Source organism: Nerophis lumbriciformis, linkage group LG10, assembly GCF_033978685.3.
Source record: "Nerophis lumbriciformis linkage group LG10, RoL_Nlum_v2.1, whole genome shotgun sequence".
In the NCBI taxonomy this organism is placed as follows: domain Eukaryota; kingdom Metazoa; phylum Chordata; class Actinopteri; order Syngnathiformes; family Syngnathidae; genus Nerophis; species Nerophis lumbriciformis.
Genome location: NC_084557.2, coordinates 39434355 through 39457208, shown reverse-complemented (window position 1 = coordinate 39457208; position 22854 = coordinate 39434355). Strand labels below are relative to the sequence as shown.

Below are 22854 nucleotides of genomic sequence, written 5' to 3'. Positions count from 1 at the left end.
CAAGTTCAAACAAACGTTGGTCAAATGATAAGAAATAGATATGCTATTTTGAACAAAAGAGTTTGCCAACTTTGTTATGCTAGTCCATTAATTTAATGAATGAATGTTCTGTGCTGAAGTACCGTAACTGTGAAATGTAGGCTGAATAATGACTGAATGGCCTTGAACATTCACTTGACATCTTTGTGCAGTGGCAGTATCATAGCCTATGAGGTTTATCCGAGGCGTGATTATTGCTAGTTGAAAACTTTACCCAATACCCCGCCTTGATGACTTGAAATATAGTCAGCTATGGCAATTTTTGATAGTCTCCATTGAGACTCATCTTTCTGTTAACATCAAGGTCTCATTGATGCTAACATTGACATGACAGATGCTGGTCTGTCAAAGAAGCGACATCCTAAACTATTTTCTTGAAAATGTATTGATAATACACTGTACAGAACTATACTGTAGACGAAGCACAATAGAATGTGTTTCTAGTGCAAGTTCAAACAAACCTTGGTCAACAAATAAATATGCTATTTCGAACAACAGTCTTACAAGACAAAGAATAAAAGAGTTTGCAAATTATGTTATGCAAGTCCATTAATTTAATGAATGAATGTTCCGTGCTGAAGTACCGTAACTGTGAAATGTAGGCTGGGTAATGATTGCATGGCCTTGAACCTTCACTTGACATCTTTGTGCAGTGGCAGTATCATAGCCCATTATGATTATCTGAGGTGCAGTTATTGCTAGTTGAAAACTTAACCCAATACCCCGCCTTGATGACTTGAAATATAGTCAGCTATGGCAATTTTTGATAGTCTCCATTGAGACTCATCTTACTGACGACATCCATATCTCAATTATGAAAACTTTTGCGTGACAGGTGCTGGTCTGTCAAAGAAACTACAACCTAAACTCTTTTCTTGAAAATGTATTGATAAGACACCGTCCAGAACTATAATGTACACAAAGCACAATAGAATGTGTTTCTAGTACAAGTTCAAACAAACCTTGGTCAACAAATAAATATGCTATTTCAAACAACAGTCTTACAAGACAAAGAATAAAAGAGTTTGCCAATTATGTTATGCAAGTCCATTAATTTAATGAATGAATGTTCCGTGCTGAAGTACCGTAACTGTGAAATGTAGGCTGGGTAATGACTGCATGGCCTTGAACATTCACTTGACATCTTTGTGCAGTGGCAGTATCATAGCCCATGAGGATTATCTGAGGTGCAGTTATTGCTAGTTGAAAACTTAACCCAATACCCCGCCTTGATGACTTGAAATATAGTCAGCTATTGCAATTTTTGATAGTCTCCATTGCGACTCATCTTACTGATAACATCCATATCTCATTGATAAAAACTTTTGCATGACAGGTGCTGGTCTGTCAAAGAAACTACAACCTAAACCCTTTACTTGAAAATGTATTGATAAGACACCGTACAGAACTATAATGTACATAAAGCACAATAGAATGTGTTTCTAGTACTAGTTCAAACAAACCTTTGTCAACAAATAAATATGCTATTTTGAACAACAGTCTTACAACACAAAGAATAAAAGAGTTTGCCAATCATGTTATGCGAGTCCATTAATTTAATGAATGAATGTTCTCTGCTGAAGTACCGTAACTGTGAAATGTAGGCTGTGTAATGACTGAATGGCCTTGAACATTCACTTGACATCTTTGTGCAGTGGTAGTATCATAGCCCATGAGGATTATCTGAGGTGCAATTATTGCTAGTTGAAAACTTTAACCAATACCCTGCCTTGATGACTTGAAAAATAGCTAGCTTTGGCAATTTTTGATAGTCTCCATTGAGACTCATCTTACTGACGACATCCATATCTCAAATATGAAAACTTTTGCGTGACAGGTGCTGGTCCGTCAAAGAAACTACAACCTAAACTCTTTTCTTGAAAATGTATTGATAAGACACCGTACAGAACTATAATGTACACAAAGCACAATAGAATGTGTTTCTAGTACAAGTTCAAACAAACCTTGGTCAACAAATAAATATGCTATTTCGAACAACAGTCTTACAAGACAAAGAATAAAAGAGTTTGCCAATCATGTTATGCGAGTCCATTAATTTAATGAATGAATGTTCTCTGCTGAAGTACCGTAACTGTGAAATGTAGGCTGGGTAATGACTGAATGGCCTTGAACATTCACTTGACATCTTTGTGCAGTGGTAGTATCATAGCCCATGAGGATTATCTGAGGTGCAATTATTGCTAGTTGAAAACTTTAACCAATACCCTGCCTTGATGACTTGAAAAATAGCCAGCTGTGGCAATTTTTGATAGTCTCCATTGAGACTCATCTTACTGACGACATCCATATCTCAATTATGAAAACTTTTGCGTGACAGGTGCTGGTCTGTCAAAGAATCTACAACCTAAACTCTTTTCTTGAAAATGTATTGATAAGACACCGTACAGAACTATAATGTACACAAAGCACAATAGAATGTGTATCTAGTACAAGTTCAAACAAACCTTGGTCAACAAATAAATATGCTATTTCAAACAACAGTCTTACAAGACAAAGAATAAAAGAGTTTGCCAATTATGTTATGCGAGTCCATTAATTTAATGAATGAATGTTCTCTGCTGAAGTACCGTAACTGTGAAATGTAGGCTGGGTAATGACTGAATGGCCTTGAACATTCACTTGACATATTTGTGCAGTGGCAGTATCATTGACCATGAGGATTATCTGAGGTGCAATTATTGCTAGTTGAAGACTTTACCCAATACCTTGCCTTGATGACTTGAAATATAGACAGCTATGGCAATTTTTGATAGTTTCCTATGAGACTCATCTTACTGTTAATATCAAGATCTCATTAATGAAAACTTTTGCATGACCCGTGCTGGTCTGTCAAAGACTTTACATCCTAAACTCTTGTCTTGAAGATATATTGATAAGACACTGTACAAAACTATACTGTACACAAAGCACAATCGAATGTGTTTCTTGTACAAGTTCAAACAAACGTTGGTCAAATGATAAGAAATAGATATGCTATTTTGAACAAAAGAGTTTGCCAACTTTGTTATGCTAGTCCATTAATTTAATGAATGAATGTTCTGTGCTGAAGTACCGTAACTGTGAAATGTAGGCTGAATAATGACTGAATGGCCTTGAACATTCACTTGACATCTTTGTGCAGTGGCAGTATCATAGCCTATGAGGTTTATCCGAGGCGTGATTATTGCTAGTTGAAAACTTTACCCAATACCCCGCCTTGATGACTTGAAATATAGTCAGCTATGGCAATTTTTGATAGTCTCCATTGAGACTCATCTTTCTGTTAACATCAAGGTCTCATTGATGCTAACATTGACATGACAGATGCTGGTCTGTCAAAGAAGCGACATCCTAAACTATTTTCTTGAAAATGTATTGATAATACACTGTACAGAACTATACTGTAGACGAAGCACAATAGAATGTGTTTCTAGTGCAAGTTCAAACAAACCTTGGTCAACAAATAAATATGCTATTTCGAACAACAGTCTTACAAGACAAAGAATAAAAGAGTTTGCAAATTATGTTATGCAAGTCCATTAATTTAATGAATGAATGTTCCGTGCTGAAGTACCGTAACTGTGAAATGTAGGCTGGGTAATGATTGCATGGCCTTGAACCTTCACTTGACATCTTTGTGCAGTGGCAGTATCATAGCCCATTATGATTATCTGAGGTGCAGTTATTGCTAGTTGAAAACTTAACCCAATACCCCGCCTTGATGACTTGAAATATAGTCAGCTATTGCAATTTTTGATAGTCTCCATTGCGACTCATCTTACTGATAACATCCATATCTCATTGATAAAAACTTTTGCATGACAGGTGCTGGTCTGTCAAAGAAACTACAACCTAAACCCTTTACTTGAAAATGTATTGATAAGACACCGTACAGAACTATAATGTACATAAAGCACAATAGAATGTGTTTCTAGTACTAGTTCAAACAAACCTTTGTCAACAAATAAATATGCTATTTTGAACAACAGTCTTACAACACAAAGAATAAAAGAGTTTGCCAATCATGTTATGCGAGTCCATTAATTTAATGAATGAATGTTCTCTGCTGAAGTACCGTAACTGTGAAATGTAGGCTGTGTAATGACTGAATGGCCTTGAACATTCACTTGACATCTTTGTGCAGTGGTAGTATCATAGCCCATGAGGATTATCTGAGGTGCAATTATTGCTAGTTGAAAACTTTAACCAATACCCTGCCTTGATGACTTGAAAAATAGCTAGCTTTGGCAATTTTTGATAGTCTCCATTGAGACTCATCTTACTGACGACATCCATATCTCAAATATGAAAACTTTTGCGTGACAGGTGCTGGTCCGTCAAAGAAACTACAACCTAAACTCTTTTCTTGAAAATGTATTGATAAGACACCGTACAGAACTATAATGTACACAAAGCACAATAGAATGTGTTTCTAGTACAAGTTCAAACAAACCTTGGTCAACAAATAAATATGCTATTTCGAACAACAGTCTTACAAGACAAAGAATAAAAGAGTTTGCCAATCATGTTATGCGAGTCCATTAATTTAATGAATGAATGTTCTCTGCTGAAGTACCGTAACTGTGAAATGTAGGCTGGGTAATGACTGAATGGCCTTGAACATTCACTTGACATCTTTGTGCAGTGGTAGTATCATAGCCCATGAGGATTATCTGAGGTGCAATTATTGCTAGTTGAAAACTTTAACCAATACCCTGCCTTGATGACTTGAAAAATAGCCAGCTGTGGCAATTTTTGATAGTCTCCATTGAGACTCATCTTACTGACGACATCCATATCTCAATTATGAAAACTTTTGCGTGACAGGTGCTGGTCTGTCAAAGAATCTACAACCTAAACTCTTTTCTTGAAAATGTATTGATAAGACACCGTACAGAACTATAATGTACACAAAGCACAATAGAATGTGTATCTAGTACAAGTTCAAACAAACCTTGGTCAACAAATAAATATGCTATTTCAAACAACAGTCTTACAAGACAAAGAATAAAAGAGTTTGCCAATTATGTTATGCGAGTCCATTAATTTAATGAATGAATGTTCTCTGCTGAAGTACCGTAACTGTGAAATGTAGGCTGGGTAATGACTGAATGGCCTTGAACATTCACTTGACATATTTGTGCAGTGGCAGTATCATTGACCATGAGGATTATCTGAGGTGCAATTATTGCTAGTTGAAGACTTTACCCAATACCTTGCCTTGATGACTTGAAATATAGACAGCTATGGCAATTTTTGATAGTTTCCTATGAGACTCATCTTACTGTTAATATCAAGATCTCATTAATGAAAACTTTTGCATGACCCGTGCTGGTCTGTCAAAGACTTTACATCCTAAACTCTTGTCTTGAAGATATATTGATAAGACACTGTACAAAACTATACTGTACACAAAGCACAATCGAATGTGTTTCTTGTACAAGTTCAAACAAACGTTGGTCAAATGATAAGAAATAGATATGCTATTTTGAACAAAAGAGTTTGCCAACTTTGTTATGCTAGTCCATTAATTTAATGAATGAATGTTCTGTGCTGAAGTACCGTAACTGTGAAATGTAGGCTGAATAATGACTGAATGGCCTTGAACATTCACTTGACATCTTTGTGCAGTGGCAGTATCATAGCCTATGAGGTTTATCCGAGGCGTGATTATTGCTAGTTGAAAACTTTACCCAATACCCCGCCTTGATGACTTGAAATATAGTCAGCTATGGCAATTTTTGATAGTCTCCATTGAGACTCATCTTTCTGTTAACATCAAGGTCTCATTGATGCTAACATTGACATGACAGATGCTGGTCTGTCAAAGAAGCGACATCCTAAACTATTTTCTTGAAAATGTATTGATAATACACTGTACAGAACTATACTGTAGACGAAGCACAATAGAATGTGTTTCTAGTGCAAGTTCAAACAAACCTTGGTCAACAAATAAATATGCTATTTCGAACAACAGTCTTACAAGACAAAGAATAAAAGAGTTTGCAAATTATGTTATGCAAGTCCATTAATTTAATGAATGAATGTTCCGTGCTGAAGTACCGTAACTGTGAAATGTAGGCTGGGTAATGATTGCATGGCCTTGAACCTTCACTTGACATCTTTGTGCAGTGGCAGTATCATAGCCCATTATGATTATCTGAGGTGCAGTTATTGCTAGTTGAAAACTTAACCCAATACCCCGCCTTGATGACTTGAAATATAGTCAGCTATTGCAATTTTTGATAGTCTCCATTGCGACTCATCTTACTGATAACATCCATATCTCATTGATAAAAACTTTTGCATGACAGGTGCTGGTCTGTCAAAGAAACTACAACCTAAACCCTTTACTTGAAAATGTATTGATAAGACACCGTACAGAACTATAATGTACATAAAGCACAATAGAATGTGTTTCTAGTACTAGTTCAAACAAACCTTTGTCAACAAATAAATATGCTATTTTGAACAACAGTCTTACAACACAAAGAATAAAAGAGTTTGCCAATCATGTTATGCGAGTCCATTAATTTAATGAATGAATGTTCTCTGCTGAAGTACCGTAACTGTGAAATGTAGGCTGTGTAATGACTGAATGGCCTTGAACATTCACTTGACATCTTTGTGCAGTGGTAGTATCATAGCCCATGAGGATTATCTGAGGTGCAATTATTGCTAGTTGAAAACTTTAACCAATACCCTGCCTTGATGACTTGAAAAATAGCTAGCTTTGGCAATTTTTGATAGTCTCCATTGAGACTCATCTTACTGACGACATCCATATCTCAAATATGAAAACTTTTGCGTGACAGGTGCTGGTCTGTCAAAGAAACTACAACCTAAACTCTTTTCTTGAAAATGTATTGATAAGACACCGTACAGAACTATAATGTACACAAAGCACAATAGAATGTGTTTCTAGTACAAGTTCAAACAAACCTTGGTCAACAAATAAATATGCTATTTCGAACAACAGTCTTACAAGACAAAGAATAAAAGAGTTTGCCAATCATGTTATGCGAGTCCATTAATTTAATGAATGAATGTTCTCTGCTGAAGTACCGTAACTGTGAAATGTAGGCTGGGTAATGACTGAATGGCCTTGAACATTCACTTGACATCTTTGTGCAGTGGTAGTATCATAGCCCATGAGGATTATCTGAGGTGCAATTATTGCTAGTTGAAAACTTTAACCAATACCCTGCCTTGATGACTTGAAAAATAGCCAGCTGTGGCAATTTTTGATAGTCTCCATTGAGACTCATCTTACTGACGACATCCATATCTCAATTATGAAAACTTTTGCGTGACAGGTGCTGGTCTGTCAAAGAATCTACAACCTAAACTCTTTTCTTGAAAATGTATTGATAAGACACCGTACAGAACTATAATGTACACAAAGCACAATAGAATGTGTATCTAGTACAAGTTCAAACAAACCTTGGTCAACAAATAAATATGCTATTTCAAACAACAGTCTTACAAGACAAAGAATAAAAGAGTTTGCCAATTATGTTATGCGAGTCCATTAATTTAATGAATGAATGTTCTCTGCTGAAGTACCGTAACTGTGAAATGTAGGCTGGGTAATGACTGAATGGCCTTGAACATTCACTTGACATATTTGTGCAGTGGCAGTATCATTGACCATGAGGATTATCTGAGGTGCAATTATTGCTAGTTGAAGACTTTACCCAATACCTTGCCTTGATGACTTGAAATATAGACAGCTATGGCAATTTTTGATAGTTTCCTATGAGACTCATCTTACTGTTAATATCAAGATCTCATTAATGAAAACTTTTGCATGACCCGTGCTGGTCTGTCAAAGACTTTACATCCTAAACTCTTGTCTTGAAGATATATTGATAAGACACTGTACAAAACTATACTGTACACAAAGCACAATCGAATGTGTTTCTTGTACAAGTTCAAACAAACGTTGGTCAAATGATAAGAAATAGATATGCTATTTTGAACAAAAGAGTTTGCCAACTTTGTTATGCTAGTCCATTAATTTAATGAATGAATGTTCTGTGCTGAAGTACCGTAACTGTGAAATGTAGGCTGAATAATGACTGAATGGCCTTGAACATTCACTTGACATCTTTGTGCAGTGGCAGTATCATAGCCTATGAGGTTTATCCGAGGCGTGATTATTGCTAGTTGAAAACTTTACCCAATACCCCGCCTTGATGACTTGAAATATAGTCAGCTATGGCAATTTTTGATAGTCTCCATTGAGACTCATCTTTCTGTTAACATCAAGGTCTCATTGATGCTAACATTGACATGACAGATGCTGGTCTGTCAAAGAAGCGACATCCTAAACTATTTTCTTGAAAATGTATTGATAATACACTGTACAGAACTATACTGTAGACGAAGCACAATAGAATGTGTTTCTAGTGCAAGTTCAAACAAACCTTGGTCAACAAATAAATATGCTATTTCGAACAACAGTCTTACAAGACAAAGAATAAAAGAGTTTGCAAATTATGTTATGCAAGTCCATTAATTTAATGAATGAATGTTCCGTGCTGAAGTACCGTAACTGTGAAATGTAGGCTGGGTAATGATTGCATGGCCTTGAACCTTCACTTGACATCTTTGTGCAGTGGCAGTATCATAGCCCATTATGATTATCTGAGGTGCAGTTATTGCTAGTTGAAAACTTAACCCAATACCCCGCCTTGATGACTTGAAATATAGTCAGCTATGGCAATTTTTGATAGTCTCCATTGAGACTCATCTTACTGACGACATCCATATCTCAATTATGAAAACTTTTGCGTGACAGGTGCTGGTCTGTCAAAGAAACTACAACCTAAACTCTTTTCTTGAAAATGTATTGATAAGACACCGTCCAGAACTATAATGTACACAAAGCACAATAGAATGTGTTTCTAGTACAAGTTCAAACAAACCTTGGTCAACAAATAAATATGCTATTTCAAACAACAGTCTTACAAGACAAAGAATAAAAGAGTTTGCCAATTATGTTATGCAAGTCCATTAATTTAATGAATGAATGTTCCGTGCTGAAGTACCGTAACTGTGAAATGTAGGCTGGGTAATGACTGCATGGCCTTGAACATTCACTTGACATGTTTGTGCAGTGGCAGTATCATAGCCCATGAGGATTATCTGAGGTGCAGTTATTGCTAGTTGAAAACTTAACCCAATACCCCGCCTTGATGACTTGAAATATAGTCAGCTATTGCAATTTTTGATAGTCTCCATTGAGACTCATCTTACTGATAACATCCATATCTCATTGATAAAAACTTTTGCATGACAGGTGCTGGTCTGTCAAAGAAACTACAACCTAAACCCTTTACTTGAAAATGTATTGATAAGACACCGTACAGAACTATAATGTACATAAAGCACAATAGAATGTGTTTCTAGTACTAGTTCAAACAAACCTTTGTCAACAAATAAATATGCTATTTTGAACAACAGTCTTACAACACAAAGAATAAAAGAGTTTGCCAATCATGTTATGCGAGTCCATTAATTTAATGAATGAATGTTCTCTGCTGAAGTACCGTAACTGTGAAATGTAGGCTGTGTAATGACTGAATGGCCTTGAACATTCACTTGACATCTTTGTGCAGTGGTAGTATCATAGCCCATGAGGATTATCTGAGGTGCAATTATTGCTAGTTGAAAACTTTAACCAATACCCTGCCTTGATGACTTGAAAAATAGCTAGCTTTGGCAATTTTTGATAGTCTCCATTGAGACTCATCTTACTGACGACATCCATATCTCAAATATGAAAACTTTTGCGTGACAGGTGCTGGTCTGTCAAAGAAACTACAACCTAAACTCTTTTCTTGAAAATGTATTGATAAGACACCGTACAGAACTATAATGTACACAAAGCACAATAGAATGTGTTTCTAGTACAAGTTCAAACAAACCTTGGTCAACAAATAAATATGCTATTTCGAACAACAGTCTTACAAGACAAAGAATAAAAGAGTTTGCCAATCATGTTATGCGAGTCCATTAATTTAATGAATGAATGTTCTCTGCTGAAGTACCGTAACTGTGAAATGTAGGCTGGGTAATGACTGAATGGCCTTGAACATTCACTTGACATCTTTGTGCAGTGGTAGTATTATAGCCCATGAGGATTATCTGAGGTGCAATTATTGCTAGTTGAAAACTTTAACCAATACCCTGCCTTGATGACTTGAAAAATAGCCAGCTGTGGCAATTTTTGATAGTCTCCATTGAGACTCATCTTACTGACGACATCCATATCTCAATTATGAAAACTTTTGCGTGACAGGTGCTGGTCTGTCAAAGAATCTACAATCTAAACTCTTTTCTTGAAAATGTATTGATAAGACACCGTACAGAACTATAATGTACACAAAGCACAATAGAATGTGTATCTAGTACAAGTTCAAACAAACCTTGGTCAACAAATAAATATGCTATTTCAAACAACAGTCTTACAAGACAAAGAATAAAAGAGTTTGCCAATTATGTTATGCGAGTCCATTAATTTAATGAATGAATGTTCTCTGCTGAAGTACCGTAACTGTGAAATGTAGGCTGGGTAATGACTGAATGGCCTTGAACATTCACTTGACATATTTGTGCAGTGGCAGTATCATTGACCATGAGGATTATCTGAGGTGCAATTATTGCTAGTTGAAGACTTTACCCAATACCTTGCCTTGATGACTTGAAATATAGACAGCTATGGCAATTTTTGATAGTTTCCTATGAGACTCATCTTACTGTTAATATCAAGATCTCATTAATGAAAACTTTTGCATGACCCGTGCTGGTCTGTCAAAGACTTTACATCCTAAACTCTTGTCTTGAAGATATATTGATAAGACACTGTACAAAACTATACTGTACACAAAGCACAATCGAATGTGTTTCTTGTACAAGTTCAAACAAACGTTGGTCAAATGATAAGAAATAGATATGCTATTTTGAACAAAAGAGTTTGCCAACTTTGTTATGCTAGTCCATTAATTTAATGAATGAATGTTCTGTGCTGAAGTACCGTAACTGTGAAATGTAGGCTGAATAATGACTGAATGGCCTTGAACATTCACTTGACATCTTTGTGCAGTGGCAGTATCATAGCCTATGAGGTTTATCCGAGGCGTGATTATTGCTAGTTGAAAACTTTACCCAATACCCCGCCTTGATGACTTGAAATATAGTCAGCTATGGCAATTTTTGATAGTCTCCATTGAGACTCATCTTTCTGTTAACATCAAGGTCTCATTGATGCTAACATTGACATGACAGATGCTGGTCTGTCAAAGAAGCGACATCCTAAACTATTTTCTTGAAAATGTATTGATAATACACTGTACAGAACTATACTGTAGACGAAGCACAATAGAATGTGTTTCTAGTGCAAGTTCAAACAAACCTTGGTCAACAAATAAATATGCTATTTCGAACAACAGTCTTACAAGACAAAGAATAAAAGAGTTTGCAAATTATGTTATGCAAGTCCATTAATTTAATGAATGAATGTTCCGTGCTGAAGTACCGTAACTGTGAAATGTAGGCTGGGTAATGATTGCATGGCCTTGAACCTTCACTTGACATCTTTGTGCAGTGGCAGTATCATAGCCCATTAGGATTATCTGAGGTGCAATTATTGCTAGTTGAAAACGTTACCCAATACCCCGCCTTGATGACTTGAAATATAGTCAGCTATTGCAATTTTTGATAGTCTCCATTGACACTCATTTTACTGATAACATCCAAAGCTCATTGATAAAAACTTTTGCATGACAGGTGCTGGTCTGTCAAAGAAACTACAACCTAAACTCTTTACTTGAAAATGTATTGATAAGACACCGTACAGAACTATAATGTACACAAAGCACAATAGAATGTGTTTCTAGTACTAGTTCAAACAAACCTTTGTCAACAAATAAATATGCTATTTCGAACAACAGTCTTACAAGACAAAGAATAAAAGAGTTTGCCAATCATGTTGTGCGAGTCCATTAATTTAATGAATGAATGTTCTCTGCTGAAGTACCGTAACTGTGAAATGTAGGCTGGGTAATGACTGAATGGCCTTGAACATTCACTTAACATCTTTGTGCAGTGGTAGTATCATAGCCCATGAGGATTATCTGAGGTGCAATTATTGCTAGTTGAAAACTTTAACCAATACCCTGCCTTGATGACTTGAAAAATAGCCAGCTGTGGCAATTTTTGATAGTCTCCATTGAGACTCATCTTACTGATAACATCAAGATCTCATTGATGAAAACTTTTGCAAGGCAGGTGCTGGTCCGTCAAATAATCTACATCCTAAACTCTTTTCTTGAGAATGTATTGATAAGACACTGTACAGACCTATACTGTACACAAAGCACAATAAAATGTGTTTGTAGTACAAGTTCAAACAAACCTTGGTCAACAAATAAATATGCTATTTCGAACAACAGTCTTACAAAACAAAAAATAAAAGAGTTTGCCAACTTTTTTATGCGAGTCCGTTAATTCAATGAATGAATGTTCTGTGCTGAAGTACCGTAACTGTGAAATGTAGGCTGGGTAATGACTGAATGGCCTTGAACATTCACTTGACATCTTTGTGCAGTGGTAGTATCATAGCCCATGAGGATTATCTGAGGTGCAATTATTGCTAGTTGAAAACTTTACCCAATACCCTGCCTTGATGACTTGTAATATAGTCAGCTATGGCAATTTTTGATAGTCTCCATTGAGACTCATCTTACTGACGACATCCATATCTCAATTATGAAAACTTTTGCGTGACAGGTGCTGGTCTGTCAAAGAAACTACAACCTAAACTCTTTTCTTGAAAATGTATTGATAAGACACCGTACAGAACTATAGTGTACACAAAGCACAATAGAATGTGTTTCTAGTACAAGTTCAAACAAACCTTGGTCAACAAATAAATATGCTATTTCAAACAACAGTCTTACAAGACAAAGAATAAAAGAGTTTGCCAATTATGTTATGCAAGTCCATTAATTTAATGAATGAATGTTCCGTGCTGAAGTACCGTAACTGTGAAATGTAGGCTGGGTAATGACTGCATGGCCTTGAACATTCACTTGACATCTTTGTGCAGTGGCAGTATCATAGCCCATGAGGGTTATCTGAGGTGCAGTTATTGCTAGTTGAAAACTTAACCCAATACCCCGCCTTGATGACTTGAAATATAGTCAGCTATGGCAATTTTTGATAGTCTCCATTGAGACTCATCTTACTGACGACATCCATATCTCAATTATGAAAACTTTTGCGTGACAGGTGCTGGTCTGTCAAAGAAACTACAACCTAAACTCTTTTCTTGAAAATTTATTGATAAGACACCGTACAGAACTATAATGTACACAAAGCACAATAGAATGTGTTTCTAGTACAAGTTCAAACAAACCTTGGTCAACAAATAAATATGCTATTTCAAACAACAGTCTTACAAGACAAAGAATAAAAGAGTTTGCCAATTATGTTATGCAAGTCCATTAATTTAATGAATGAATGTTCCGTGCTGAAGTACCGTAACTGTGAAATGTAGGCTGGGTAATGACTGAATGGCCTTGAACATTCACTTGACATCTTTGTGCAGTGGTAGTGTCATAGCCCATGAGGATTATCTGAGGTGCAATTATTGCTAGTTGAAAACTTTAACCAATACCCTGCCTTGATGACTTGAAAAATAGCCAGCTATGGCAATTTTTGATTGTCTCCATTGAGACTCATCTTACTGATAACATCAAGATCTCATTGATGAAAACTTTTGCAAGGCAGGTGCTGGTCCGTCAAATAATCTACATCCTAAACTCTTTTCTTGAGAATGTATTGATAAGACACTGTACAGACCTATACTGTACACAAAGCACAATAAAATGTGTTTGTAGTACAAGTTCAAACAAACCTTGGTCAACAAATAAATATGCTATTTCGAACAACAGTCTTACAAAACAAAAAATAAAAGAGTTTGCCAACTTTTTTATGCGAGTCCATTAATTCAATGAATGAATGTTCTGTGCTGAAGTACCGTAACTGTGAAATGTAGGCTGGGTAATGACTGAATGGCCTTGAACATTCACTTGACATCTTTGTGCAGTGGTAGTATCATAGCCCATGAGGATTATCTGAGGTGCAATTATTGCTAGTTGAAAACTTTACCCAATACCCTGCCTTGATGACTTGTAATATAGTCAGCTATGGCAATTTTTGATAGTCTCCATTGAGACTCATCTTACTGATGACATCCATATCTCAATTATAAAAACTTTTGCGTGACAGGTGCTGGTCTGTCAAAGAAACTACAACCTAAACTCTTTCCTTGAAAATTTATTGATAAGACACCGTACAGAACTATAATGTACACAAAGCACAATAGAATGTGTTTCTAGTACAAGTTCAAACAAACCTTGGTCAACAAATAAATATGCTATTTCAAACAACAGTCTTACAAGACAAAGAATTAAAGAGTTTGCCAATTATGTTATGCAAGTCCATTAATTTAATGAATGAATGTTCCGTGCTGAAGTACCGTAACTGTGAAATGTAGGCTGGGTAATGACTGCATGGCCTTGAACATTCCCTTGACATCTTTGTGCAGTGGCAGTATCATAGCCCATGAGGGTTATCTGAGGTGCAGTTATTGCTAGTTGAAAACTTAACCCAATACCCCGCCTTGATGACTTGAAATATAGTCAGCTATTGCAATTTTTGATAGTCTCCATTGAGACTCATCTTACTGATAACATCCATATCTCATTGATAAAAACTTTTGCATGACAGGTGCTGGTCTGTCAAAGAAACTACAACCTAAACTCTTTACTTGAAAATGTATTGATAAGACACCGTACAGAACTATAATGTACACAAAGCACAATAGAATGTGTTTCTAGTACTAGTTCAAACAAACCTTTGTCAACAAATAAATATGCTATTTCGAACAACAGTCTTACAAGACAAAGAATAAAAGAGTTTGCCAATCATGTTGTGCGAGTCCATTAATTTAATGAATGAATGTTCTCTGCTGAAGTACCGTAACTGTGAAATGTAGGCTGGGTAATGACTGAATGGCCTTGAACATTCACTTGACATCTTTGTGCAGTGGTAGTATCATAGCCCATGAGGATTATCTGAGGTGCAATTATTGCTAGTTGAAAACATTAACCAATACCCTGCCTTGATGACTTGAAAAATAGCCAGCTGTGGCAATTTTTGATAGTCTCCATTGAGACTCATCTTACTGATAACATCAAGATCTCATTGATGAAAACTTTTGCAAGGCAGGTGCTGGTCCGTCAAAGAATCTACATCCTAAACTCTTTTCTTGAGAATGTATTGATAAGACACTGTACAGACCTATACTGTACACAAAGCACAATAAAATGTGTTTGTAGTACAAGTTCAAACAAACCTTGGTCAACAAATAAATATGCTATTTTGAACAACAGTCTTACAAAACAAAAAATAAAAGAGTTTGCCAACTTTTTTATGCGAGTCCATTAATTCAATGAATGAATGTTCTGTGCTGAAGTACCGTAACTGTGAAATGTAGGCTGGGTAATGACTGAATGGCCTTGAACATTCACTTGACATCTTTGTGCAGTGGCAGTATCATAGCCCATGAGGATTATCTGAGGTGCAATTATTGCTAGTTGAAAACTTTAACCAATACCCTGCCTTGATGACTTGTAATATAGTCAGCTATGGCAATTTTTGATAGTCTCCATTGAGACTCATCTTACTGACGACATCCATATCTCAATTATGAAAACTTTTGCGTGACAGGTGCTGGTCTGTCAAAGAAACTACAACCTAAACTCTTTTCTTGAAAATGTATTGATAAGACACCGTACAGAACTATAGTGTACACAAAGCACAATAGAATGTGTTTCTAGTACAAGTTCAAACAAACCTTGGTCAACAAATAAATATGCTATTTCAAACAACAGTCTTACAAGACAAAGAATAAAAGAGTTTGCCAATTATGTTATGCAAGTCCATTAATTTAATGAATGAATGTTCCGTGCTGAAGTACCGTAACTGTGAAATGTAGGCTGGGTAATGACTGAATGGCCTTGAACATTCACTTGACATCTTTGTGCAGTGGCAGTATCATAGCCCATGAGGATTATCTGAGGTGCAATTATTGCTAGTTGAAAACTTTACCCAATACCCTGCCTTGATGACTTGTAATATAGTCAGCTATGGCAATTTTTGATAGTCTCCATTGAGACTCATCTTACTGATGACATCCATATCTCAATTATAAAAACTTTTGCGTGACAGGTGCTGGTCTGTCAAAGAAACTACAACCTAAACTCTTTCCTTGAAAATTTATTGATAAGACACCGTACAGAACTATAATGTACACAAAGCACAATAGAATGTGTTTCTAGTACAAGTTCAAACAAACCTTGGTCAACAAATAAATATGCTATTTCAAACAACAGTCTTACAAGACAAAGAATTAAAGAGTTTGCCAATTATGTTATGCAAGTCCATTAATTTAATGAATGAATGTTCCGTGCTGAAGTACCGTAACTGTGAAATGTAGGCTGGGTAATGACTGCATGGCCTTGAACATTCCCTTGACATCTTTGTGCAGTGGCAGTATCATAGCCCATGAGGGTTATCTGAGGTGCAGTTATTGCTAGTTGAAAACTTAACCCAATACCCTGCCTTGATGACTTGAAATATAGTCAGCTATTGCAATTTTTGATAGTCTCCATTGAGACTCATCTTACTGATAACATCCATATCTCATTGATAAAAGCTTTTGCATGACAGGTGCTGGTCTGTCAAAGAAACTACAACCTAAACTCTTTACTTGAAAATGTATTGATAAGACACCGTACAGAACTATAATGTACACAAAGCACAATAGAATGTGTTTCTAGTACTAGTTCAAACAAACCTTTGTCAACAAATAAATATGCTATTTCGAACAACAGTCTTACAAGACAAAGAATAAAAGAGTTTGCCAATCATGTTGTGCGAGTCCATTAATTTAATGAATGAATGTTCTCTGCTGAAGTACCGTAACTGTGAAATGTAGGCTGGGTAATGACTGAATGGCCTTGAACATTCACTTGACATCTTTGTGCAGTGGTAGTATCATAGCCCATGAGGATTATCTGAGGTGCAATTATTGCTAGTTGAAAACATTAACCAATACCCTGCCTTGATGACTTGAAAAATAGCCAGCTGTGGCAATTTTTGATAGTCTCCATTGAGACTCATCTTACTGATAACATCAAGATCTCATTGATGAAAACTTTTGCAAGGCAGGTGCTGGTCCGTCAAAGAATCTACATCCTAAACTCTTCTTGAGAATGTATTGATAAGACACTGTACAGACCTATACTGTACACAAAGCACAATAAAATGTGTTTGTAGTACAAGTTCAAACAAACCTTGGTCAACAAATAAATATGCTATTTTGAACAACAGTCTTACAAAACAAAAAATAAAAGAGTTTGCCAACTTTTTTATGCGAGTCCATTAATTCAATGAATGAATGTTCTGTGCTGAAGTACCGTAACTGTGAAATGTAGGCTGGGTAATGACTGAATGGCCTTGAACATTCACTTGACATCTTTGTGCAGTGGCAGTATCATAGCCCATGAGGATTATCTGAGGTGCAATTATTGCTAGTTGAAAACTTTAACCAATACCCTGCCTTGATGACTTGTAATATAGTCAGCTATGGCAATTTTTGATAGTCTCCATTGAGACTCATCTTACTGACGACATCCATATCTCAATTATGAAAACTTTTGCGTGACAGGTGCTGGTCTGTCAAAGAAACTACAACCTAAACTCTTTTCTTGAAAATGTATTGATAAGACACCGTACAGAACTATAGTGTACACAAAGCACAATAGAATGTGTTTCTAGTACAAGTTCAAACAAACCTTGGTCAACAAATAAATATGCTATTTCAAACAACAGTCTTACAAGACAAAGAATAAAAGAGTTTGCCAATTATGTTATGCAAGTCCATTAATTTAATGAATGAATGTTCCGTGCTGAAGTACCGTAACTGTGAAATGTAGGCTGGGTAATGACTGCATGGCCTTGAACATTCACTTGACATCTTTGTGCAGTGGCAGTATCAAAGCCCATGAGGGTTATCTGAGGTGCAGTTATTGCTAGTTGAAAACTTAACCCAATACCCCGCCTTGATGACTTGAAATATAGTCAGCTATTGCAATTTTTGATAGTCTCCATTGAGACTCATCTTACTGATAACATCCATATCTCATTGATAAAAACTTTTGCATGACAGGTGCTGGTCTGTCAAAGAAACTACAACCTAAACTCTTTACTTGAAAATGTATTGATAAGACACCGTACAGAACTATAATGTACACAAAGCACAATAGAATGTGTTTCTAGTACTAGCTCAAACAAACCTTTGTCAACAAATAAATATGCTATTTCGAACAACAGTCTTACAAGACAAAGAATAAAAGAGTTTGCCAATCATGTTGTGCGAGTCCATTAATTTAATGAATGAATGTTCTCTGCTGAAGTACCGTAACTGTGAAATGTAGGCTGGGTAATGACTGAATGGCCTTGAACATTCACTTGACATCTTTGTGCAGTGGTAGTATCATAGCCCATGAGGATTATCTGAGGTGCAATTATTGCAAGTTGAAAACTTTAACCAATACCCTGCCTTGATGACTTGAAAAATAGCCAGCTGTGGCAATTTTTGATAGTCTCCATTGAGAGTCATCTTACTGATAACATCAAGATCTCATTGATGAAAACTTTTGCAAGGCAGGTGCTGGTCCGTCAAAGAATCTACATCCTAAACTCTTTTCTTGAGAATGTATTGATAAGACACTGTACAGACCTATACTGTACACAAAGCACAATAAAATGTGTTTGTAGTACAAGTTCAAACAAACCTTGATCAACAAATAAATATGCTATTTCGAACAACAGTCTTACAAAACAAAAAATAAAAGAGTTTGCCAACTTTTTTATGCGAGTCCATTAATTCAATGAATGAATGTTCTGTGCTGAAGTACCGTAACTGTGAAATGTAGGCTGGGTAATGACTGAATGGCCTTGAACATTCACTTGACATCTTTGTGCAGTGGCAGTATCATAGCCCATGAGGATTATCTGAGGTGCAATTATTGCTAGTTGAAAACTTTACCCAATACCCTGCCTTGATGACTTGTAATATAGTCAGCTATGGCAATTTTTGATAGTCTCCATTGAGACTCATCTTACTGACGACATCCATATCTCAATTATGAAAACTTTTGCGTGACAGGTGCTGGTCTGTCAAAGAAACTACAACCTAAACTCTTTTCTTGAAAATTTATTGATAAGACACCGTACAGAACTATAATGTACACAAAGCACAATAGAATGTGTTTCTAGTACAAGTTCAAACAAACCTTGGTCAACAAATAAATATGCTATTTCAAACAACAGTCTTACAAGACAAAGAATAAAAGAGTTTGCCAATTATGTTATGCGAGTCCATTAATTTAATGAATGAATGTTCTCTGCTGAAGTACCGTAACTGTGAAATGTAGGCTGGGTAATGACTGAATGGCCTTGAACATTCACTTGACATCTTTGTGCAGTGGTAGTATCATAGCCCATGAGCATTATCTGAGGTGCAATTATTGCTTGTTGAAAACTTTAACCAATACCCTGCCTTGATGACTTGAAAAATAGCCAGCTTTGGCAATTTTTGATAGTCTCCATTGAGACTCATCTTACTGACGACATCCGTATCTCAATTATGAAAACTTTTGCGTGACAGGTGCTGGTCTGTCAAAGAAACTACAACCTAAACTCTTTTCTTGAAAATGTATTGATAAGACACCGTACAGAACTATAATGTACACAAAGCACAATAGAATGTGTTTCTAGTACAAGTTCAAACAAACCTTGGTCAACAAATAAATATGCTATTTCGAACAACAGTCTTACAAGACAAAGAATAAAAGAGTTTGCCAATCATGTTATGCGAGTCCATTAATTTAATGAATGAATGTTCTCTGCTGAAGTACTGTACCTGTGAAATGTAGGCTGGGTAATGACTGAATGGCCTTGAACATTCACTTGACATCTTTGTGCAGTGGTAGTATCATAGCCCATGAGGATTATCTGAGGTGCAATTATTGCTAGTTGAAAACTTTAACCAATACCCTGCCTTGATGACTTGAAAAATAGCCAGCTTTGGCAATTTTTGATAGTCTCCATTGAGACTCATCTTACTGACGACATCCATATCTCAATTATGAAAACTTTTGCGTGACAGGTGCTGGTCTGTCAAAGAAACTACAACCTAAACTCTTTTCTTGAAAATGTATTGATAAGACACCGTACAGAACTATAATGTACACAAAGCACAATAGAATGTGTTTCTAGTACAAGTTCAAACAAACCTTGGTCAACGAATAAATATGCTATTTCGAACAACAGTCTTACAAGACAAAGAATTAAAGAGTTTGCCAATTATGTTATGCAAGTCCATTAATTTAATGAATGAATGTTCCGTGCTGAAGTACCGTAACTGTGAAATGTAGGCTGGGTAATGACTGCATGGCCTTGAACATTCCCTTGACATCTTTGTGCAGTGGCAGTATCATAGCCCATGAGGGTTATCTGAGGTGCAGTTATTGCTAGTTGAAAACTTAACCCAATACCCCGCCTTGATGACTTGAAATATAGTCAGCTATTGCAATTTTTGATAGTCTCCATTGAGACTCATCTTACTGATAACATCCATATCTCATTGATAAAAACTTTTGCATGACAGGTGCTGGTCTGTCAAAGAAACTACAACCTAAACTCTTTACTTGAAAATGTATTGATAAGACACCGTACAGAACTATAATGTACACAAAGCACAATAGAATGTGTTTCTAGTACTAGTTCAAACAAACCTTTGTCAACAAATAAATATGCTATTTCGAACAACAGTCTTACAAGACAAAGAATAAAAGAGTTTGCCAATCATGTTGTGCGAGTCCATTAATTTAATGAATGAATGTTCTCTGCTGAAGTACCGTAACTGTGAAATGTAGGCTGGGTAATGACTGAATGGCCTTGAACATTCACTTGACATCTTTGTGCAGTGGTAGTATCATAGCCCATGAGGATTATCTGAGGTGCAATTATTGCTAGTTGAAAACATTAACCAATACCCTGCCTTGATGACTTGAAAAATAGCCAGCTGTGGCAATTTTTGATAGTCTCCATTGAGACTCATCTTACTGATAACATCAAGATCTCATTGATGAAAACTTTTGCAAGGCAGGTGCTGGTCCGTCAAAGAATCTACATCCTAAACTCTTTTCTTGAGAATGTATTGATAAGACACTGTACAGACCTATACTGTACACAAAGCACAATAAAATGTGTTTGTAGTACAAGTTCAAACAAACCTTGGTCAACAAATAAATATGCTATTTTGAACAACAGTCTTACAAAACAAAAAATAAAAGAGTTTGCCAACTTTTTTATGCGAGTCCATTAATTCAATGAATGAATGTTCTGTGCTGAAGTACCGTAACTGTGAAATGTAGGCTGGGTAATGACTGAATGGCCTTGAACATTCACTTGACATCTTTGTGCAGTGGCAGTATCATAGCCCATGAGGATTATCTGAGGTGCAATTATTGCTAGTTGAAAACTTTAACCAATACCCTGCCTTGATGACTTGTAATATAGTCAGCTATGGCAATTTTTGATAGTCTCCATTGAGACTCATCTTACTGACGACATCCATATCTCAATTATGAAAACTTTTGCGTGACAGGTGCTGGTCTGTCAAAGAAACTACAACCTAAACTCTTTTCTTGAAAATGTATTGATAAGACACCGTACAGAACTATAGTGTACACAAAGCACAATAGAATGTGTTTCTAGTACAAGTTCAAACAAACCTTGGTCAACAAATAAATATGCTATTTCAAACAACAGTCTTACAAGACAAAGAATAAAAGAGTTTGCCAATTATGTTATGCAAGTCCATTAATTTAATGAATGAATGTTCCGTGCTGAAGTACCGTAACTGTGAAATGTAGGCTGGGTAATGACTGCATGGCCTTGAACATTCACTTGACATCTTTGTGCAGTGGCAGTATCAAAGCCCATGAGGGTTATCTGAGGTGCAGTTATTGCTAGTTGAAAACTTAACCCAATACCCCGCCTTGATGACTTGAAATATAGTCAGCTATTGCAATTTTTGATAGTCTCCATTGAGACTCATCTTACTGATAACATCCATATCTCATTGATAAAAACTTTTGCATGACAGGTGCTGGTCTGTCAAAGAAACTACAACCTAAACTCTTTACTTGAAAATGTATTGATAAGACACCGTACAGAACTATAATGTACACAAAGCACAATAGAATGTGTTTCTAGTACTAGCTCAAACAAACCTTTGTCAACAAATAAATATGCTATTTCGAACAACAGTCTTACAAGACAAAGAATAAAAGAGTTTGCCAATCATGTTGTGCGAGTCCATTAATTTAATGAATGAATGTTCTCTGCTGAAGTACCGTAACTGTGAAATGTAGGCTGGGTAATGACTGAATGGCCTTGAACATTCACTTGACATCTTTGTGCAGTGGTAGTATCATAGCCCATGAGGATTATCTGAGGTGCAATTATTGCTAGTTGAAAACTTTAACCAATACCCTGCCTTGATGACTTGAAAAATAGCCAGCTGTGGCAATTTTTGATAGTCTCCATTGAGAGTCATCTTACTGATAACATCAAGATCTCATTGATGAAAACTTTTGCAAGGCAGGT

General features: G+C 36.1%; 46 non-coding genes across 46 annotated transcripts; all 46 read left to right on the top strand.

The window, feature by feature from the left end:
- Positions 1-179: 179 nt before the first annotated feature.
- LOC140679068 (U4 spliceosomal RNA) lies at positions 180-320 on the top strand. Its single transcript, XR_012050661.1, has one exon. It is a non-coding gene; the product is annotated as a U4 spliceosomal RNA (small nuclear RNA).
- A 360-nt stretch (positions 321-680) lies between these two features.
- Positions 681-821, top strand: LOC133612871 (U4 spliceosomal RNA). Its single transcript, XR_009816210.2, has one exon. It is a non-coding gene; the product is annotated as a U4 spliceosomal RNA (small nuclear RNA).
- A 360-nt stretch (positions 822-1181) lies between these two features.
- Positions 1182-1322, top strand: LOC133612849 (U4 spliceosomal RNA). Its single transcript, XR_009816189.2, has one exon. It is a non-coding gene; the product is annotated as a U4 spliceosomal RNA (small nuclear RNA).
- Positions 1323-1682: 360 nt separating this feature from the next.
- On the top strand, positions 1683-1823 carry LOC133612877 (U4 spliceosomal RNA). The gene has a single exon (XR_009816216.2). It is a non-coding gene; the product is annotated as a U4 spliceosomal RNA (small nuclear RNA).
- A 360-nt stretch (positions 1824-2183) lies between these two features.
- On the top strand, positions 2184-2324 carry LOC133612836 (U4 spliceosomal RNA). The gene has a single exon (XR_009816177.2). It is a non-coding gene; the product is annotated as a U4 spliceosomal RNA (small nuclear RNA).
- A 360-nt stretch (positions 2325-2684) lies between these two features.
- LOC140679094 (U4 spliceosomal RNA) lies at positions 2685-2825 on the top strand. The gene has a single exon (XR_012050686.1). It is a non-coding gene; the product is annotated as a U4 spliceosomal RNA (small nuclear RNA).
- Positions 2826-3169: 344 nt separating this feature from the next.
- LOC133612815 (U4 spliceosomal RNA) lies at positions 3170-3310 on the top strand. Its single transcript, XR_009816157.1, has one exon. It is a non-coding gene; the product is annotated as a U4 spliceosomal RNA (small nuclear RNA).
- A 360-nt stretch (positions 3311-3670) lies between these two features.
- On the top strand, positions 3671-3811 carry LOC133612973 (U4 spliceosomal RNA). The gene has a single exon (XR_009816306.2). It is a non-coding gene; the product is annotated as a U4 spliceosomal RNA (small nuclear RNA).
- Positions 3812-4171: 360 nt separating this feature from the next.
- LOC140679076 (U4 spliceosomal RNA) lies at positions 4172-4312 on the top strand. The gene has a single exon (XR_012050669.1). It is a non-coding gene; the product is annotated as a U4 spliceosomal RNA (small nuclear RNA).
- Positions 4313-4672: 360 nt separating this feature from the next.
- LOC140679069 (U4 spliceosomal RNA) lies at positions 4673-4813 on the top strand. The gene has a single exon (XR_012050662.1). It is a non-coding gene; the product is annotated as a U4 spliceosomal RNA (small nuclear RNA).
- A 360-nt stretch (positions 4814-5173) lies between these two features.
- On the top strand, positions 5174-5314 carry LOC133613005 (U4 spliceosomal RNA). The gene has a single exon (XR_009816336.2). It is a non-coding gene; the product is annotated as a U4 spliceosomal RNA (small nuclear RNA).
- A 344-nt stretch (positions 5315-5658) lies between these two features.
- Positions 5659-5799, top strand: LOC133612829 (U4 spliceosomal RNA). Its single transcript, XR_009816170.2, has one exon. It is a non-coding gene; the product is annotated as a U4 spliceosomal RNA (small nuclear RNA).
- A 360-nt stretch (positions 5800-6159) lies between these two features.
- Positions 6160-6300, top strand: LOC140679091 (U4 spliceosomal RNA). Its single transcript, XR_012050683.1, has one exon. It is a non-coding gene; the product is annotated as a U4 spliceosomal RNA (small nuclear RNA).
- Positions 6301-6660: 360 nt separating this feature from the next.
- Positions 6661-6801, top strand: LOC140679075 (U4 spliceosomal RNA). Its single transcript, XR_012050668.1, has one exon. It is a non-coding gene; the product is annotated as a U4 spliceosomal RNA (small nuclear RNA).
- A 360-nt stretch (positions 6802-7161) lies between these two features.
- On the top strand, positions 7162-7302 carry LOC133612875 (U4 spliceosomal RNA). The gene has a single exon (XR_009816214.2). It is a non-coding gene; the product is annotated as a U4 spliceosomal RNA (small nuclear RNA).
- Positions 7303-7662: 360 nt separating this feature from the next.
- Positions 7663-7803, top strand: LOC133613021 (U4 spliceosomal RNA). The gene has a single exon (XR_009816352.2). It is a non-coding gene; the product is annotated as a U4 spliceosomal RNA (small nuclear RNA).
- A 344-nt stretch (positions 7804-8147) lies between these two features.
- Positions 8148-8288, top strand: LOC133612967 (U4 spliceosomal RNA). Its single transcript, XR_009816301.2, has one exon. It is a non-coding gene; the product is annotated as a U4 spliceosomal RNA (small nuclear RNA).
- A 360-nt stretch (positions 8289-8648) lies between these two features.
- LOC133612992 (U4 spliceosomal RNA) lies at positions 8649-8789 on the top strand. Its single transcript, XR_009816324.2, has one exon. It is a non-coding gene; the product is annotated as a U4 spliceosomal RNA (small nuclear RNA).
- A 360-nt stretch (positions 8790-9149) lies between these two features.
- LOC133612927 (U4 spliceosomal RNA) lies at positions 9150-9290 on the top strand. The gene has a single exon (XR_009816263.2). It is a non-coding gene; the product is annotated as a U4 spliceosomal RNA (small nuclear RNA).
- A 360-nt stretch (positions 9291-9650) lies between these two features.
- Positions 9651-9791, top strand: LOC133612856 (U4 spliceosomal RNA). The gene has a single exon (XR_009816196.2). It is a non-coding gene; the product is annotated as a U4 spliceosomal RNA (small nuclear RNA).
- A 360-nt stretch (positions 9792-10151) lies between these two features.
- Positions 10152-10292, top strand: LOC133612817 (U4 spliceosomal RNA). Its single transcript, XR_009816159.2, has one exon. It is a non-coding gene; the product is annotated as a U4 spliceosomal RNA (small nuclear RNA).
- A 360-nt stretch (positions 10293-10652) lies between these two features.
- Positions 10653-10793, top strand: LOC133612839 (U4 spliceosomal RNA). Its single transcript, XR_009816180.2, has one exon. It is a non-coding gene; the product is annotated as a U4 spliceosomal RNA (small nuclear RNA).
- Positions 10794-11137: 344 nt separating this feature from the next.
- LOC133612998 (U4 spliceosomal RNA) lies at positions 11138-11278 on the top strand. The gene has a single exon (XR_009816329.2). It is a non-coding gene; the product is annotated as a U4 spliceosomal RNA (small nuclear RNA).
- Positions 11279-11638: 360 nt separating this feature from the next.
- Positions 11639-11779, top strand: LOC133612826 (U4 spliceosomal RNA). The gene has a single exon (XR_009816167.2). It is a non-coding gene; the product is annotated as a U4 spliceosomal RNA (small nuclear RNA).
- Positions 11780-12139: 360 nt separating this feature from the next.
- Positions 12140-12280, top strand: LOC133613035 (U4 spliceosomal RNA). The gene has a single exon (XR_009816365.2). It is a non-coding gene; the product is annotated as a U4 spliceosomal RNA (small nuclear RNA).
- A 360-nt stretch (positions 12281-12640) lies between these two features.
- Positions 12641-12781, top strand: LOC133612803 (U4 spliceosomal RNA). Its single transcript, XR_009816145.2, has one exon. It is a non-coding gene; the product is annotated as a U4 spliceosomal RNA (small nuclear RNA).
- A 360-nt stretch (positions 12782-13141) lies between these two features.
- On the top strand, positions 13142-13282 carry LOC133613040 (U4 spliceosomal RNA). Its single transcript, XR_009816370.2, has one exon. It is a non-coding gene; the product is annotated as a U4 spliceosomal RNA (small nuclear RNA).
- A 360-nt stretch (positions 13283-13642) lies between these two features.
- LOC140679079 (U4 spliceosomal RNA) lies at positions 13643-13783 on the top strand. Its single transcript, XR_012050672.1, has one exon. It is a non-coding gene; the product is annotated as a U4 spliceosomal RNA (small nuclear RNA).
- A 360-nt stretch (positions 13784-14143) lies between these two features.
- On the top strand, positions 14144-14284 carry LOC133612876 (U4 spliceosomal RNA). The gene has a single exon (XR_009816215.2). It is a non-coding gene; the product is annotated as a U4 spliceosomal RNA (small nuclear RNA).
- A 360-nt stretch (positions 14285-14644) lies between these two features.
- LOC133612953 (U4 spliceosomal RNA) lies at positions 14645-14785 on the top strand. The gene has a single exon (XR_009816287.2). It is a non-coding gene; the product is annotated as a U4 spliceosomal RNA (small nuclear RNA).
- Positions 14786-15145: 360 nt separating this feature from the next.
- On the top strand, positions 15146-15286 carry LOC140679081 (U4 spliceosomal RNA). Its single transcript, XR_012050674.1, has one exon. It is a non-coding gene; the product is annotated as a U4 spliceosomal RNA (small nuclear RNA).
- Positions 15287-15646: 360 nt separating this feature from the next.
- LOC133612822 (U4 spliceosomal RNA) lies at positions 15647-15787 on the top strand. Its single transcript, XR_009816163.2, has one exon. It is a non-coding gene; the product is annotated as a U4 spliceosomal RNA (small nuclear RNA).
- A 360-nt stretch (positions 15788-16147) lies between these two features.
- Positions 16148-16288, top strand: LOC140679099 (U4 spliceosomal RNA). The gene has a single exon (XR_012050691.1). It is a non-coding gene; the product is annotated as a U4 spliceosomal RNA (small nuclear RNA).
- A 360-nt stretch (positions 16289-16648) lies between these two features.
- Positions 16649-16789, top strand: LOC133612845 (U4 spliceosomal RNA). The gene has a single exon (XR_009816186.2). It is a non-coding gene; the product is annotated as a U4 spliceosomal RNA (small nuclear RNA).
- Positions 16790-17149: 360 nt separating this feature from the next.
- LOC140679080 (U4 spliceosomal RNA) lies at positions 17150-17290 on the top strand. The gene has a single exon (XR_012050673.1). It is a non-coding gene; the product is annotated as a U4 spliceosomal RNA (small nuclear RNA).
- Positions 17291-17648: 358 nt separating this feature from the next.
- Positions 17649-17789, top strand: LOC133612831 (U4 spliceosomal RNA). Its single transcript, XR_009816172.2, has one exon. It is a non-coding gene; the product is annotated as a U4 spliceosomal RNA (small nuclear RNA).
- A 360-nt stretch (positions 17790-18149) lies between these two features.
- On the top strand, positions 18150-18290 carry LOC133613013 (U4 spliceosomal RNA). Its single transcript, XR_009816344.2, has one exon. It is a non-coding gene; the product is annotated as a U4 spliceosomal RNA (small nuclear RNA).
- A 360-nt stretch (positions 18291-18650) lies between these two features.
- On the top strand, positions 18651-18791 carry LOC133612888 (U4 spliceosomal RNA). Its single transcript, XR_009816226.2, has one exon. It is a non-coding gene; the product is annotated as a U4 spliceosomal RNA (small nuclear RNA).
- A 360-nt stretch (positions 18792-19151) lies between these two features.
- On the top strand, positions 19152-19292 carry LOC133612806 (U4 spliceosomal RNA). The gene has a single exon (XR_009816148.1). It is a non-coding gene; the product is annotated as a U4 spliceosomal RNA (small nuclear RNA).
- A 360-nt stretch (positions 19293-19652) lies between these two features.
- Positions 19653-19793, top strand: LOC140679088 (U4 spliceosomal RNA). The gene has a single exon (XR_012050680.1). It is a non-coding gene; the product is annotated as a U4 spliceosomal RNA (small nuclear RNA).
- A 360-nt stretch (positions 19794-20153) lies between these two features.
- Positions 20154-20294, top strand: LOC140679071 (U4 spliceosomal RNA). The gene has a single exon (XR_012050664.1). It is a non-coding gene; the product is annotated as a U4 spliceosomal RNA (small nuclear RNA).
- A 360-nt stretch (positions 20295-20654) lies between these two features.
- Positions 20655-20795, top strand: LOC133612935 (U4 spliceosomal RNA). The gene has a single exon (XR_009816271.1). It is a non-coding gene; the product is annotated as a U4 spliceosomal RNA (small nuclear RNA).
- A 360-nt stretch (positions 20796-21155) lies between these two features.
- On the top strand, positions 21156-21296 carry LOC133612889 (U4 spliceosomal RNA). Its single transcript, XR_009816227.2, has one exon. It is a non-coding gene; the product is annotated as a U4 spliceosomal RNA (small nuclear RNA).
- A 360-nt stretch (positions 21297-21656) lies between these two features.
- Positions 21657-21797, top strand: LOC140679100 (U4 spliceosomal RNA). The gene has a single exon (XR_012050692.1). It is a non-coding gene; the product is annotated as a U4 spliceosomal RNA (small nuclear RNA).
- Positions 21798-22157: 360 nt separating this feature from the next.
- LOC133613012 (U4 spliceosomal RNA) lies at positions 22158-22298 on the top strand. The gene has a single exon (XR_009816343.2). It is a non-coding gene; the product is annotated as a U4 spliceosomal RNA (small nuclear RNA).
- Positions 22299-22658: 360 nt separating this feature from the next.
- Positions 22659-22799, top strand: LOC133612887 (U4 spliceosomal RNA). Its single transcript, XR_009816225.1, has one exon. It is a non-coding gene; the product is annotated as a U4 spliceosomal RNA (small nuclear RNA).
- Positions 22800-22854: the final 55 nt, after the last annotated feature.